At 43.8% G+C, this 12007-nt stretch overlaps 1 protein-coding gene across 1 annotated transcript in view; it reads left to right on the plus strand.

Annotated features, from left to right (window-relative positions):
- MYO5B (myosin VB) overlaps nt 1-12007 on the plus strand; it is a 316910-nt gene that overhangs the window by 150634 nt on the left and 154269 nt on the right. The window lies entirely within an intron of this gene.

Here is a 12007-nt window from a genome sequence, read left to right on the forward strand (position 1 = left end):
TACCGAGGGCAACAAAATGAGACTCTGCCTCTTAAAACTCATAAATGTGAAGAATATGTAGAAGATTTGAAAGGCTTCCAGCGAAGCAATATGGAAATGAATGTCTATAGTGAAAAAGCTCAAAGCATCCACCTTTGGTAAACAAGCAAAAGATACTGCAAGAATGATGGTGTGAGTGGGAGTGAGAGGCTGTGCTGTTGCCAGTGACAGCCCTAAGTGAGCATAGTGGCTCCCGTCCGGGCAGTGAGAGAAACTCCTAATTGTGGAAATGTGTCGTGGGAGAGGGTGAGAGAGGAAGCTGTGCGTTCTCCATCTTTGGAAACCAGAAACAAAATTAGAACTACAGTTGACAACTTTATCTTCCTAGAAATTGGGGTAGAATGCTCTGGGATTTGTGAGTGGACTCAGGACTTTTTGTGATCTTGAGGTCAAGTTTTAAATAGAATGACATCAGTTTCTTAAATTTTGATATGAAGTAGTTTATTATTTGGGGCTGCTGTACAGTTTAGAGAGTCTGGAATGGGAAGTGCTTCCTGACTGAACCGCATGTTTTCAGCATCATCACACTGATGACCACAGAGCCAGGTTTTGTTGTCTTGAGCTGGTTCGCTGTGCAGGAATATCTAGGTTTCTTTCTCTGGTAATGTCTCTCCTGACCTGCTGTGTGTCTCTGGGCAAGCTCTCTGGCCTCTGTGGTTGAATCCTCATGGTTTGAGAACGTCGATTGCCCTTACCACCAAGAGGGACTTGGATCCAGTGACAGGTCATGGGAACCTTTGAAAGCTGTTGAGTACTGTTAAGACTTTGGGGTACAGACGTCAAAGCAGGTAGATTCATTGGCTACTGTTGAATGTAGTGGGGGATGGAATCCCGGGAAGGTGCGTATGCAGGAAGCAGTGACTAGCTGAACTTTTACAGTAAGATCTGAACCCATGACATCAGTCAGCCCTTCCTTTTGGATGAAGTTTGATTTTCCTTCTCTTCATTATGGTTTCAGGTAAGGGCCAGTCTTAAGTTGTGTTCGGATGAGGTACGGGAGATGCTTATGATGTCTGAACACAGGGACGGCCCTCTCTGGCATTGTCTCTTGTTTCTTGAACAAGCCTTCAGTGGTCCACCTTGTTCAGATTCCTTCCTGGGATGCTCTGTGCTGTTCACCTGTCCTGCTTTTCCCCACTCACCTGCGTGGCCTTTTCTGTGACCTTCTGCTCAGCAGTGCCTGTGCACACTGACCTCCCTTCACTGGGGTGAGGGGGGGGGGCAGAAGCACTGAGGTTTTATGACATCGTTTTAATCCTTTCTGATCTCCTGGATGATTTTTGTTTCTATGTCTACCTATTGTATTTAAATTCTTTATATTGAAATTTCTGGGAGTAGGAGAAAGTTAAATGTGCAGTGAATGTGGCTAATAACATCCCTATTCTAAAAGAAATTGATGTATATTGCTGTGTCCTTTTAAAATTGCGCATTTAGAAATGAATACGACTAGGCAATTTCCTTTGTCTGACTTCTGTGACCCTGCAGAGATCACAAATATTAACAGTTGCATGTCTGCAGTGTTCCCAGCATGATTTGTGAGGTTACATCCCAAATCAAAGATCACAGGACTAAGAGATACTTTTGTTCTTCCTTATTGTCTCTTTTACCTGGGGAAATCATAGCATGTTAGAAAGGAGAGGGCCTGGAATCACCTGACAGAAACTGGTTGCCAAGAAACTGTTGTAAGAATGCCAAGTACCTTGTCCTGGCCACTGGCCCTACTGGGCCTGACTGTTCCCAGTAACTGAGGTGCCTTTTTAACAGATTTCATTGTCCGGAATTTCTCCATCATAAACAGCCTGCTCAGTCTCCATTTGCCTTCACGTATGAGTCTGAGCTCTGTGCAGCTGTAGTTTCTTACACAAGGCAGCCCTGCTGCCGTATGTCCCCGCTCTGGGGCAAGGCCCTGGTTCCCACAGTCTTTCTATATGAGCATGGATTTTCTGACAGTCTTCTATCTGGTCACGTTGGCCATCATCCGGTCTTTGTCTGGATCATTGGATGTAGTCTACTAAATAAGGTGAAGAGTTAGGCTTATACAGAATTTTTGGTAGAGGAACTTGTGAATGCATTTACTTTGGGAAGGCATTTTATACCGACTTTCAGCAAGTGTGTAAGCTGCTAAATTTCCATCCCCTTTCTTGCCCCAGCCACATACACCCTCAAGAACTGTTTTTATTACAGTTTAAAGGAGATGTAATTGACTGACAGTAAACTGCACATATTATAGTCACACATTAAATTGCACATCATGTAGAATCTGACAGCTGTGTGGGGTACATGCATGAAACCATCCCACAATCAAGATGGAGAGCATTTCCTTAACTCCTGAAAGTTTCTGTGAGTTCCTTTGGAGTCACTCCTCCACCCCCAGGTAACCACTGATCTTTCTGTCACTATAAATTCAAACTGCTTTTAAGATACGTTGGCCTCATTCTGCACTTGTACAATTGATTTTTCAATGTGCTGAGCAAGTTCTGTAGTTATCCTTATTAAATTTCACCTTCGTACCTGTGTTCCATCATTTCGCAAATGTATCTTTTTGAATTCCAGTTTTGCGTTTGATAAATTAGTTCTCCCTAGCTTACTGCATGTGTACGTTTATTTTTTAGAGACAGAGTCTCACTTTGTTGCCCTTGGTAGAGTGCAGTAACATCATAGCTCACAGCAACCTCAAACTCTTGGGCTCAAGCAACTTGCTCCAGCCTCCCACGTATCTGGAACAGTGGTTCTCAACTTTCCTAATGCCACGACCCTTTAATACAGTTACTGTGAGTTGAGAACTGCTGATCTGAGACTGCAGGAACCCACCACAATGCCTGGCTGTTTTTAAGAGATGGGGGTCTTGCTCTTGCTCAGGCTCATCTTGAACTGGTGAGCTAAGGCAATCCACCTGCCTTGGCCTCCCAGGGTGGTAGGATTACAGGCATAAGCCACCGAGCCCAGCCTTTTTTTGGTTTGTTTGTTTAGCAGATCGTGGGCAGATCCGAACCCACCACCCCTGATATACAGGGGTAGCACTCTAATCATCGAGCTATAGGCACCCAGCGGCATGTGCACATTTAAGAAGTCTATAGTGTCTGTTCTTAATCCATTGATTAAGAAGTGGCAATATGGGTGGATTCCTATAACATGCAGGGAGGTTTCCCCCCTCGCCCCAGATACTAGTCATTTTAATCTGAATTTAAACATTTGGTCAGGTACTTACATGTAGTAAGTCTAGCTAACACCTTATGGTATTCTTGGTTGAGTGTGAGGTGGCCAAGCACAGATCCCAGTTAGTGTGTCAGCTTCACCCCAAAGAAGTTGCTTTGCTCAAGGAGTCCCATTTCCTTATTGAAGCAGGAGGATACACATGTGCCTTTGCTCCCCAGGTCACTGTAGTAAGGCCAGGTTCAAGTATGTGGCATGCTCAGCAGAGTCCTGCGCCTGGCGGTGCCCATGGACGTGGGCTCTCATGGTTACTGCACACTATTCTTTTTATACAGTGGCTTTTCTGATGTCAAAGTCAAACTTGTCACCCCACGTGGATTTCTTTTGGAATTAATAGCGATAGTGACATGTGAGTAAGATTTAGTTTTTCAAGGTGTCTGAAATAATTTTCAGTGAAAAAAGCTAATAGAATGTGAAGCCTAGCAGGATGAAATGGCATCACGATTTTACATCACAGTAATGCCTTTCACGCCATGTTAACCACTCTTTTCCAAGTGTGTGTTTTCACATTTATATCCCAGAAGACAGCAGCCACCAGGATAGTGCTGATGTGCCTTGAGTCTAGCAGTAAAAGAGGATGCCATGAAGCCAGGTGGCTGAGAGTCCAGTGTCTGGGGACAGAAGAGGGGCTTTCTGGGTTCTCAAAACATGGTAGCTGTGTGACCTTGAGCTGGTTCTTTAACGTCTAACTCAGAAAATTATTAGAATTGAATTATTTGGTAAACAAAAAATGCCAGTCTAACTTCTGCCACAGAAAAAGTGTTTGATGAATGTCAGACGGTGGTTGTAGTAGCAGTAACATTACCGATACATAATATGTATTAGGTTATTAAATATGAAATATCTGATTTCCTTAAATGCTACATTTAACAGTTGGTATCTTTGACATTTTTTTGTTTTTATTGTGAAGGTACATGCTCATGCTTTCAAACACATGTTTTGGTTTGTGATGCTCTCCAAAAAACTTGAAAGAAATTTTTATGAAAGCAAAGATAAGGCAAAAATTAGTGGTGTTTTTAAATGTGAGTTCCATCATGGCACCAGGGCAGTGCAGACAGCTTGAAATATCAATGCAAATTTGGTAAGGATGTGGTAATGCACAGTAGTATGTAGATGATTTGAGAAGTTCTATTCTGGTGACTGTGATCTTGAACATGAGCCATGTGGGCAACCTGAGACCAAAATGGATAATGATGAGCTGAAGGCTGTAGTGCAGCGGTTCTCAACCTGTGGGTCCCTACCCACAGGAGCTGTATTAAAGGGCCGTGGCATTAGGAAGGTTGAGAGCCATGGCTGTAGTGGAAGCGAATCCACCTCAACCTATGTGTGAATTAGCAAGACTTGAGGTTACATGTACTATTCCAAGAATATTGGACTATCTGAAACAAACTGGCAAGGTAAAAAAGCTGGATGGATGGGTTCTGCCTGGATTAAATGAGTGTCAAAAGAGAAATTGTCTCGGAGCTTGCTTTCCTTTGCTGTCATGACATAAAAGAAAACCATTTCTACACCATGTTATGTGTGATGAAAAGTGTGTTCTTTTTAACAATCTCAAGCATTTGGCACAATGCCTGGACAAAGACATAGTACCAAAACACAGTCCCAAACAGAATATTCATCACAGAAAGCTAATTGTGCCCGCGTGGTGGTCCAGCCCTGGTATTATCCACTACAGCTTCATGAGACCCAGTCAACCACAGCGGATGCATACTGCAACCAAATGGATGAAAGGAGGAGGATGTTTGTGATTAAGCAGCTGAGATAGGTCCATAGAGACAGGCCAATCCTCTTGCAAGACAATGCTTGATTACTCGTCACACAAACACTGCTCACACTATGCAAGCTGGACTTGAAAACTCCCAGTCATCCATTGTATAACCCAGACTTTGTACCTGTTGACTGCCACTTCTTTCAGGCTTTGGACCACATCTTGCAAGGAAAAATACTCAGTTCTCAACAAGCTGTGGAGAACACCTGTTGCAATTTCATTGCCTCTCGCTCACCAGACTTCTTCACTGCTGGCACACATGAGCTGCCATTTAGATGCCCAAACTGTGTTGCATACTTTGATTAACTGGGTTGCTTCTTGTTTGAGATGCAATAAAGTAAACATCTGATTTGAAATCAGGCATTTTATATTTAATGACCTAACAGTCTGTATCATCATTTCCTAGTGTCCAGAAGAAGGAAGTGATGGACAGAGGAGTCAGAGTTGAATGAGGGTCTCTGAGCAGAGCTTACCTTCATGGTCAAGTGAATAGTATAAGGATGGCCCATTTCATGTGCTTAGTGAAATTCTTTTGGATTTTTTTATAGGTTTGGCAACCCACTGTAATGTCTCTAATTCCAATTTCAGTCTAGAAGAAATACAGCATGGACTGCACTACAGTTAAACATAATTATCATGTATGGAAAACCAGTTTCAGTGCTGCAGCTGGAGGGAAATCACACTGGTAATGGCAGAATTGTTTTGAATGTGGGCTCCACCACCCTCTAGTGATACTTGTCTGTAAACTTAAGGAAAATAATACATTACAATGCAGGAACCAAATGATTCGATCATTTTCTAGCCAGTTGCTTGAAAGATAGCCAGATCCCACTTACTCTGAGCATGTGATGGAGGCCAGAAAGCTGCGTTTCCTAAGTGGCCAGAAGTGGTGATCACTTCTGAGGCCTGCAGTACAGGATTGGTTTGTTTACAGCCATCTTCAAATTGCTAGAGGACACCAGTTTTTGGAAGATGATTCATTGGAGTGTGTGAATAAAATATTAAAACAGGGAAATGCAAATCAAAACCACTTTGGGATATCTTCTAACTCCAGTAAGATTAGCCCACATCACAAAATCCCTGAACCAGAGATGTTGGCGTGGATGTGGAGAAAAGGGAACACTTCTACATTGCTGGTGGGAATGCAAACTACTACGTTCCTTTTGGAAAGATGTTTGGAGATCCCTTAGAGATCTAAAAATAGACCTGCCATTCCATCCTACAATTCCTCTACTAGGTATATATTCAGAAGACCAAAAATCACATAACAAAGATATTTGTACCAGAATGTTTATTGCAGCCCAATTCATAATTGCTAAGTCATGGAAGAAGCCCCAGTGCCCATCGACCCATGAATGGATTAATAAATTGTGGTATGTGCACACCATGGAATATCATGCAGTCTTAAAGAAAGATGGAGACTTTACCTCTTTCATGTTTACTTGGATGGAGCTGGAACATATTCTTCTTAGCAAAGTATCTTAGGAATGGAAGAAAAAGTATCCAATGTACTCAGCCCTACTATGAAACCAATTTATAGCTTTCTTATGAAAGCTATAACCCAATTATAGCCCAAGAATATGGGGAGAGGAAGGAGAGGGGAAGGGGAAGGATGTGTGAAGGGACCATAATTAGGGGGAACCACACCTACGGTGCATCTTATAAGGGTACATGTGAAATTTACTAAATGTAGAATATAAATGTCTTAACATAATAACTAAGAAAATGCCATGAAGGCTATGTTAATCATTTTGATGAAAATATTTCAAGTGGTATATAAAACCAGCACATTGTACCCCATGATTGCCTTAATGTACACAGCTATGATTTAATAAAAAATTTTTTTCACATCCCTTGAAAATATCACTTGTATATGTTTTATAGTATGTACAATATGATACCACAGCACAGAAAATAACATTTGGGGGGAAACATATTTAGTTTTCATTATTGATAGGGGTGCATATTCAAAAGTAAGATGATGAGTTTCGGGCAGCATCTGTGGCTCAAAAGGGTAGGGCACTGGCCCCCATATGCTGGAGGTGGTGGGTTCAAACCCAGCCCCAGCCAAAAAAAAAAAAAAAAAAAAAGAAAATGAGTTTCATGTCCAGGGCCTTGTCTGTCACTAGAAATGCGATGGTCTTTGTTCACCAGTTCATGTTCCACATGGGAAAGACGTTTCCTCAGCCACCTGCTGTGATCCTTGTTAGGGTGACCAATGCAGAGAAGGTGGCTGGCTCCGTGCAGTCTATCCCATCATTGGAGATAATCAAGGTCATTGTCTCTATCAGCGTCATCTTTCTGGGCTGCAGTAAAAGCACTGCTTCTCTGAGTAGCTCTCTTGGTGCTTTAGCACATAACATACACAATAATGGACAGTGTTTGGGCTTTAATACAGAATGAATCTTAGGGGGTCCTTTATCATGGAGAGAGTTAGAACTCAGTCCCAGTACCTGACGGCTCTCCTCAGTCACTGAGAAGTCCCCACTTCCATTACTGAATGAGAATCCCAGGGATGGAAGCAAATCCTTTGTATCTTTTTAAAACTCCCCAGGTGATCCAGAAAGGAAAGCAAGTCTTTGGACCAGTGTTTAGGAGACTTTTTGTAATAAATGAGTATCTATGACTTCTGGGATTCAGAAGGAGCATCTGTTTTATAAGTTTTAATATTCTCAATCTTTATAAGCTCTGCTTAATTGCTTTTTACATCTCAGTATAAATTAAGGATTTGAGAGTGGTTTTGATTAAGGAAAGAAGTTACAGAATTTGAAAGCCGATTAGAAAGTAGAGGACCCTACAATTTTAGAGATGCCTCAGCTCTTCTGCGGTCACTTCCAACCCAGGTGACACCTGAGAGTCTCCGGGGAGGATTTACAGTACCTGTGCCCAGGCCCCGCCCCCAGATAGTGAATCAGTTGGGACCCAAGTGTTGATACTTTCATATTAAACATGCCCATGTACAATTTGTGTGAGGCAGGGGTGAGAGCTACACTGAAACTACCGGTGCAGCCCAGGAAATCCCCCCAGTCTTTGTCAACAGTGGAGACTGGGAAAGTGAGAGAACTCCTGTGGGCAAGGAAGGGCGTGCAGGCAGTCCAGTGAGGCCAGGAGAAGGCCCCATGGTTACGTCCTTCAGAACCACAGTAGATAGCCTTAAAAGCAAGTGCCTTTTGAGCTTGCCTGGCCCCTGCCCCTGCCCCTGCCCCTGCCCCTGCCCCTGTTATAGATCAATGATCTTGGAAGCCAGAGGCAGGATACCTACAGCCAAAAGATGACAGAAATTAATTTGGTCTTCTGTGTTCCCAGAACTAGAGGATAAAATGCTTCATGATTGATGACTTGCTTTTAAAAAGAAGTCCTTTTTGGTTCAAAAGGGAATTATCTCTCTTTAGACATAGTAATACTGAGTAGACTTAGAATTATGGGATGCCTTTTTAGAAAGGCCTTGGACCTAGTAGCAGGGAGGGAAAGGGAGTATGGATCACAGCACGGAGAGATTTCTGACTAGCCACGCCTGCTAGGTAAGACTAGCTGCACCCCAACCCTAGGTTCCTTAGAGATTGAGGGTATGTCAGCATAGGTGGCTGGGGTCTTTCTAGCTACACTTAACTTTAATGTGTGGCACAAATCTTCAGTTAGAATATTGGGGATCAATATTTGTTCACTCTGGTTGGTTCTGCTGCCCTACTGGGTCATTGGGCTCCTGGAGTTTTATTCCATTTTCATAGCACATATTGATCCATCATAATTACCTTGCTCTAGCTCAGCAATCCAAAGCAGAGATGATTCTTCTTGCTTTTGTGGGATTGTCATTTCTCCAATTTTGTTCATTTTACTTCGTATTTAGAGCCCCTTTTATGTTTCAGAGCATAGGTTGATGTAATGCATAGAATAACTGACCTTTTTTTTCTTCTTGAATTTGGAAGACTCTTTAGGTTAAACCATCTAGGACAGGGTTCTTTTTCAACATTTTCTATGTGTGGTACCCAGTCTAGGCTAGAAACTTCTAGTTCCTCCGGGAAGCACCTATTCCACTGTTGTAAAGCTCTTCAAGGTGACCAGATATGCGTCCCTGTCATCTACCCCCACCCTAGGGCCTGCTGCTTTTCTGGATTAGCTGCCAGAATAGACTGTTCAGGGAACTTTCTCAGAATTGATTCCACTTTTCCTTAGATTTCCCATAAAATGTGCCATACATTAATGGAGCTGGGATTCTAACCCTAGAGTCACCAGAGAAAGAGGATTGTGGCCCTCTTTCATTTTCTTGGTATCTAGATAGATTGGAACTGCATTCAAAGATAATGTTTCTTGCTGTGATGGTTAATAACACATCAACCAAAACACTCCAGTGCTTCTCACCTGACCACACATTGGTTTGATGTAGCACCATTGAGAGGTGTGTAGTGAGCCCGCTTTATTTATAGGACTTGTCTAGACCACATAGGACAAGTGACAATGTCCATTCTAGACTCCTCGTGTCCCTGTTCTGCAGAGTTCTTTCCTATGAATTGGGCTGATGATTCAGTGTCCTGAGGATTCATAAAAAAGTCTTTAGTGTCATGGTAGGAAATCACCAGAGTGACTTTTGATATTTTTGACATTCTTTTACAGAAAATGCCTAGAAGACCCTTTTTGACCTTGACAACAAAATAGCAAATTGTACCTGCCCCAGACTCATCCTGGGGTTTGTGGGTTGCCTCCCTAGCAGCTCTAGTCTGCTGTCAGTCTTAAACTGTGTTGTGCCAAAGCTGAACTTGGCCTTCTCCGAGGAACCTTGTCTGCTTCCTTTGTCTTGTCCAGGGGATTCCCTGAGCCTGTGCTATAGCTGGGAGGTGGCAGTAAAGGGCCCCGGTGGGGGTGGCAGCACTTGCACTCACCCGGTTCTTTCATGCTCTTTCTCCCAGGCTGCAGCTCCTGGCTGCCCTTGGTAGGGGAGACTGTGGCACTCTACATCCTGAATTTTCCCTGACTGTGGTGTAGAGTGAAACCAAAGTGCATGTTCCTTAGGTCTGGCTCTTGGTCTCTGAGTGGGAACTTAAACTTGTAAATATTCCTTTTTCCACAGCAGCAGGCAGGATTTCAAGGTGGTTGTCACCCTGTTTTGATAGTTAAAGCTGAACTCTGTGGAAGTTCTCCATCTTTGCCTTCCTATTCTGATTCTACCCTATTGAGACAAATTAACATTTTGAGGAAGGAGAATGCCCTATAAAAGGAATGTGGAAGAGAAAAGTGTTACTATTCCAAAATACTTTCTTGCTTTGTTGATGTACATAATAGGAAGGAGTGTTCCCCAACACCCTGGGTAATAGGGAAGCATTATTTAACTGCAATTGCAACACTGTCTCAATTTTATAGGTTGAGCAGTGGAACCACAGAGAAGTTAGTTACACATCTTGCCTAAGGCACAGTCTGTGGGGATGACATGAACCTGGTTACCCTAAGGCCAAACCCTGTGCTATTGACTACTAATTCTTGGGTTTCTGGTTTGAGAAGTTGAGTAGGTCTAAACTCTTATTTGCTGAGACCAAGAAGATAAAGGGGAGGGAGGAGGAGACCCTCGTGGTGGGTAGAGAGAGTTGATTTGGGACCTGTTACATCCAAGGATCCTTTGCCATCTTCCTGACATCCAGGCAGAGCTGTCTAATACCTGAACATAACACAACTGAGGCAGATTTTGGCCTGCAGGTGTTACTTAAAGCCTTGGAAGTATGTTATGGCAGGCAGTTGAGGAGGGATTGTTGGGGAAAAGGGTAAGTTATCAGATCTAGCCCTGAGAAACATTAATGTTTGATCTGGCAGAAAAGAAGGAACCTACAAGTAAGAAATCTGGGCTACAGAGTGACTCTCAACCAGGGGTGATGCCTCTGAGTTAGGGGCAATCCTAAGTGCACATAGAGTTCTGTCTGACACACAGTGGAGGTGAGGAGTTGGGGTGGGGATACTACTGCATTGACCAGGCATCAGCTGGGGGTGCACAGCAGCCTGTGGCCTGAGGACCAGGCCCGTGCTCCTGAGGATCGCCTCCCGTCAGGCAGAGCATGGCACTGGAAATGATCTTCAGCACTCTTTGTAACTCCCATCGGTGCTGCCCTTTGGCTTTCTGACCTCTTCCTCTCCTTGACCTCCCTTATGCTTCTTACCGTAACTCCAGGAGTGTGGAAGGGCAGCCTTTCTCATATCCCAGCTCGAGAGCCGAGGCCCTGAGAGGTAGCCAGGGTCACTGGTGCTGGAGCCCAGTTCTCCCACTTCCTGCCCCAGCATTCTTCCTGTTCTGTTCTTCCCCCATGTTTTTATGTCTCTCCGTGGCTCTCATCCTGAGAACTTGGGGTTCTAGCTGTCCTCCCAAAAGTTTGCCAGCCTTGCAATTAATGTGCTCCATTAGTGGGAAGTCTTCGCAGCTGGGCATGACAGTATCTCCTGGAGGCCCTACAGGAGCTGACATGTTTGACCACTTCTGAGGATGGTCGCAGTACAGGTGACTATTCATGTTGGTATGTGCATGTATGTTCCTGTGTACTGGGAGTGCAGAGCCAGCCACAGCTTTCAGACAGGTTTCCTGTGCATATTCTTATCATTCCTCTGCACACTCCATGTGCCTCATGTGGGCAGCTGCTGGGTGGGCATAAGGTTTGAGGTATAGAAACATGCTGGGTATCAGTTTCTGCCCTGGAGATAGAACATCCCTTAAAGTTCTCCAAGTAGACAAGTAACTGTAATACCAGATGACTGTTCAGAGATTCTCCTACCTAAAAATAGCCATCTCCCTGGCCTGTCACTTTGTGGGTTTTTTTTTTTTTTTTTTTTTTGAGACAGAGCCTCCCAAGTAGCTGGGACCACAGGCGCCCACCACAACGCCCGGCTATTTTTTGGTTGCAGCCGTCATTGTTGTTTTGGCAGGACCTAGGCTGGATTTGAACCCACCACCTTAGGAGTATGTGGCTGGCACCTTAGCCACTTGAGCCACAGGCGCCGAGCCTCTTTTTGGGT

Source organism: Otolemur garnettii, unplaced genomic scaffold, assembly GCF_000181295.1.
Source record: "Otolemur garnettii isolate 467f Iridium unplaced genomic scaffold, OtoGar3 scaffold00012, whole genome shotgun sequence".
Lineage (NCBI taxonomy): Eukaryota > Metazoa > Chordata > Mammalia > Primates > Galagidae > Otolemur > Otolemur garnettii.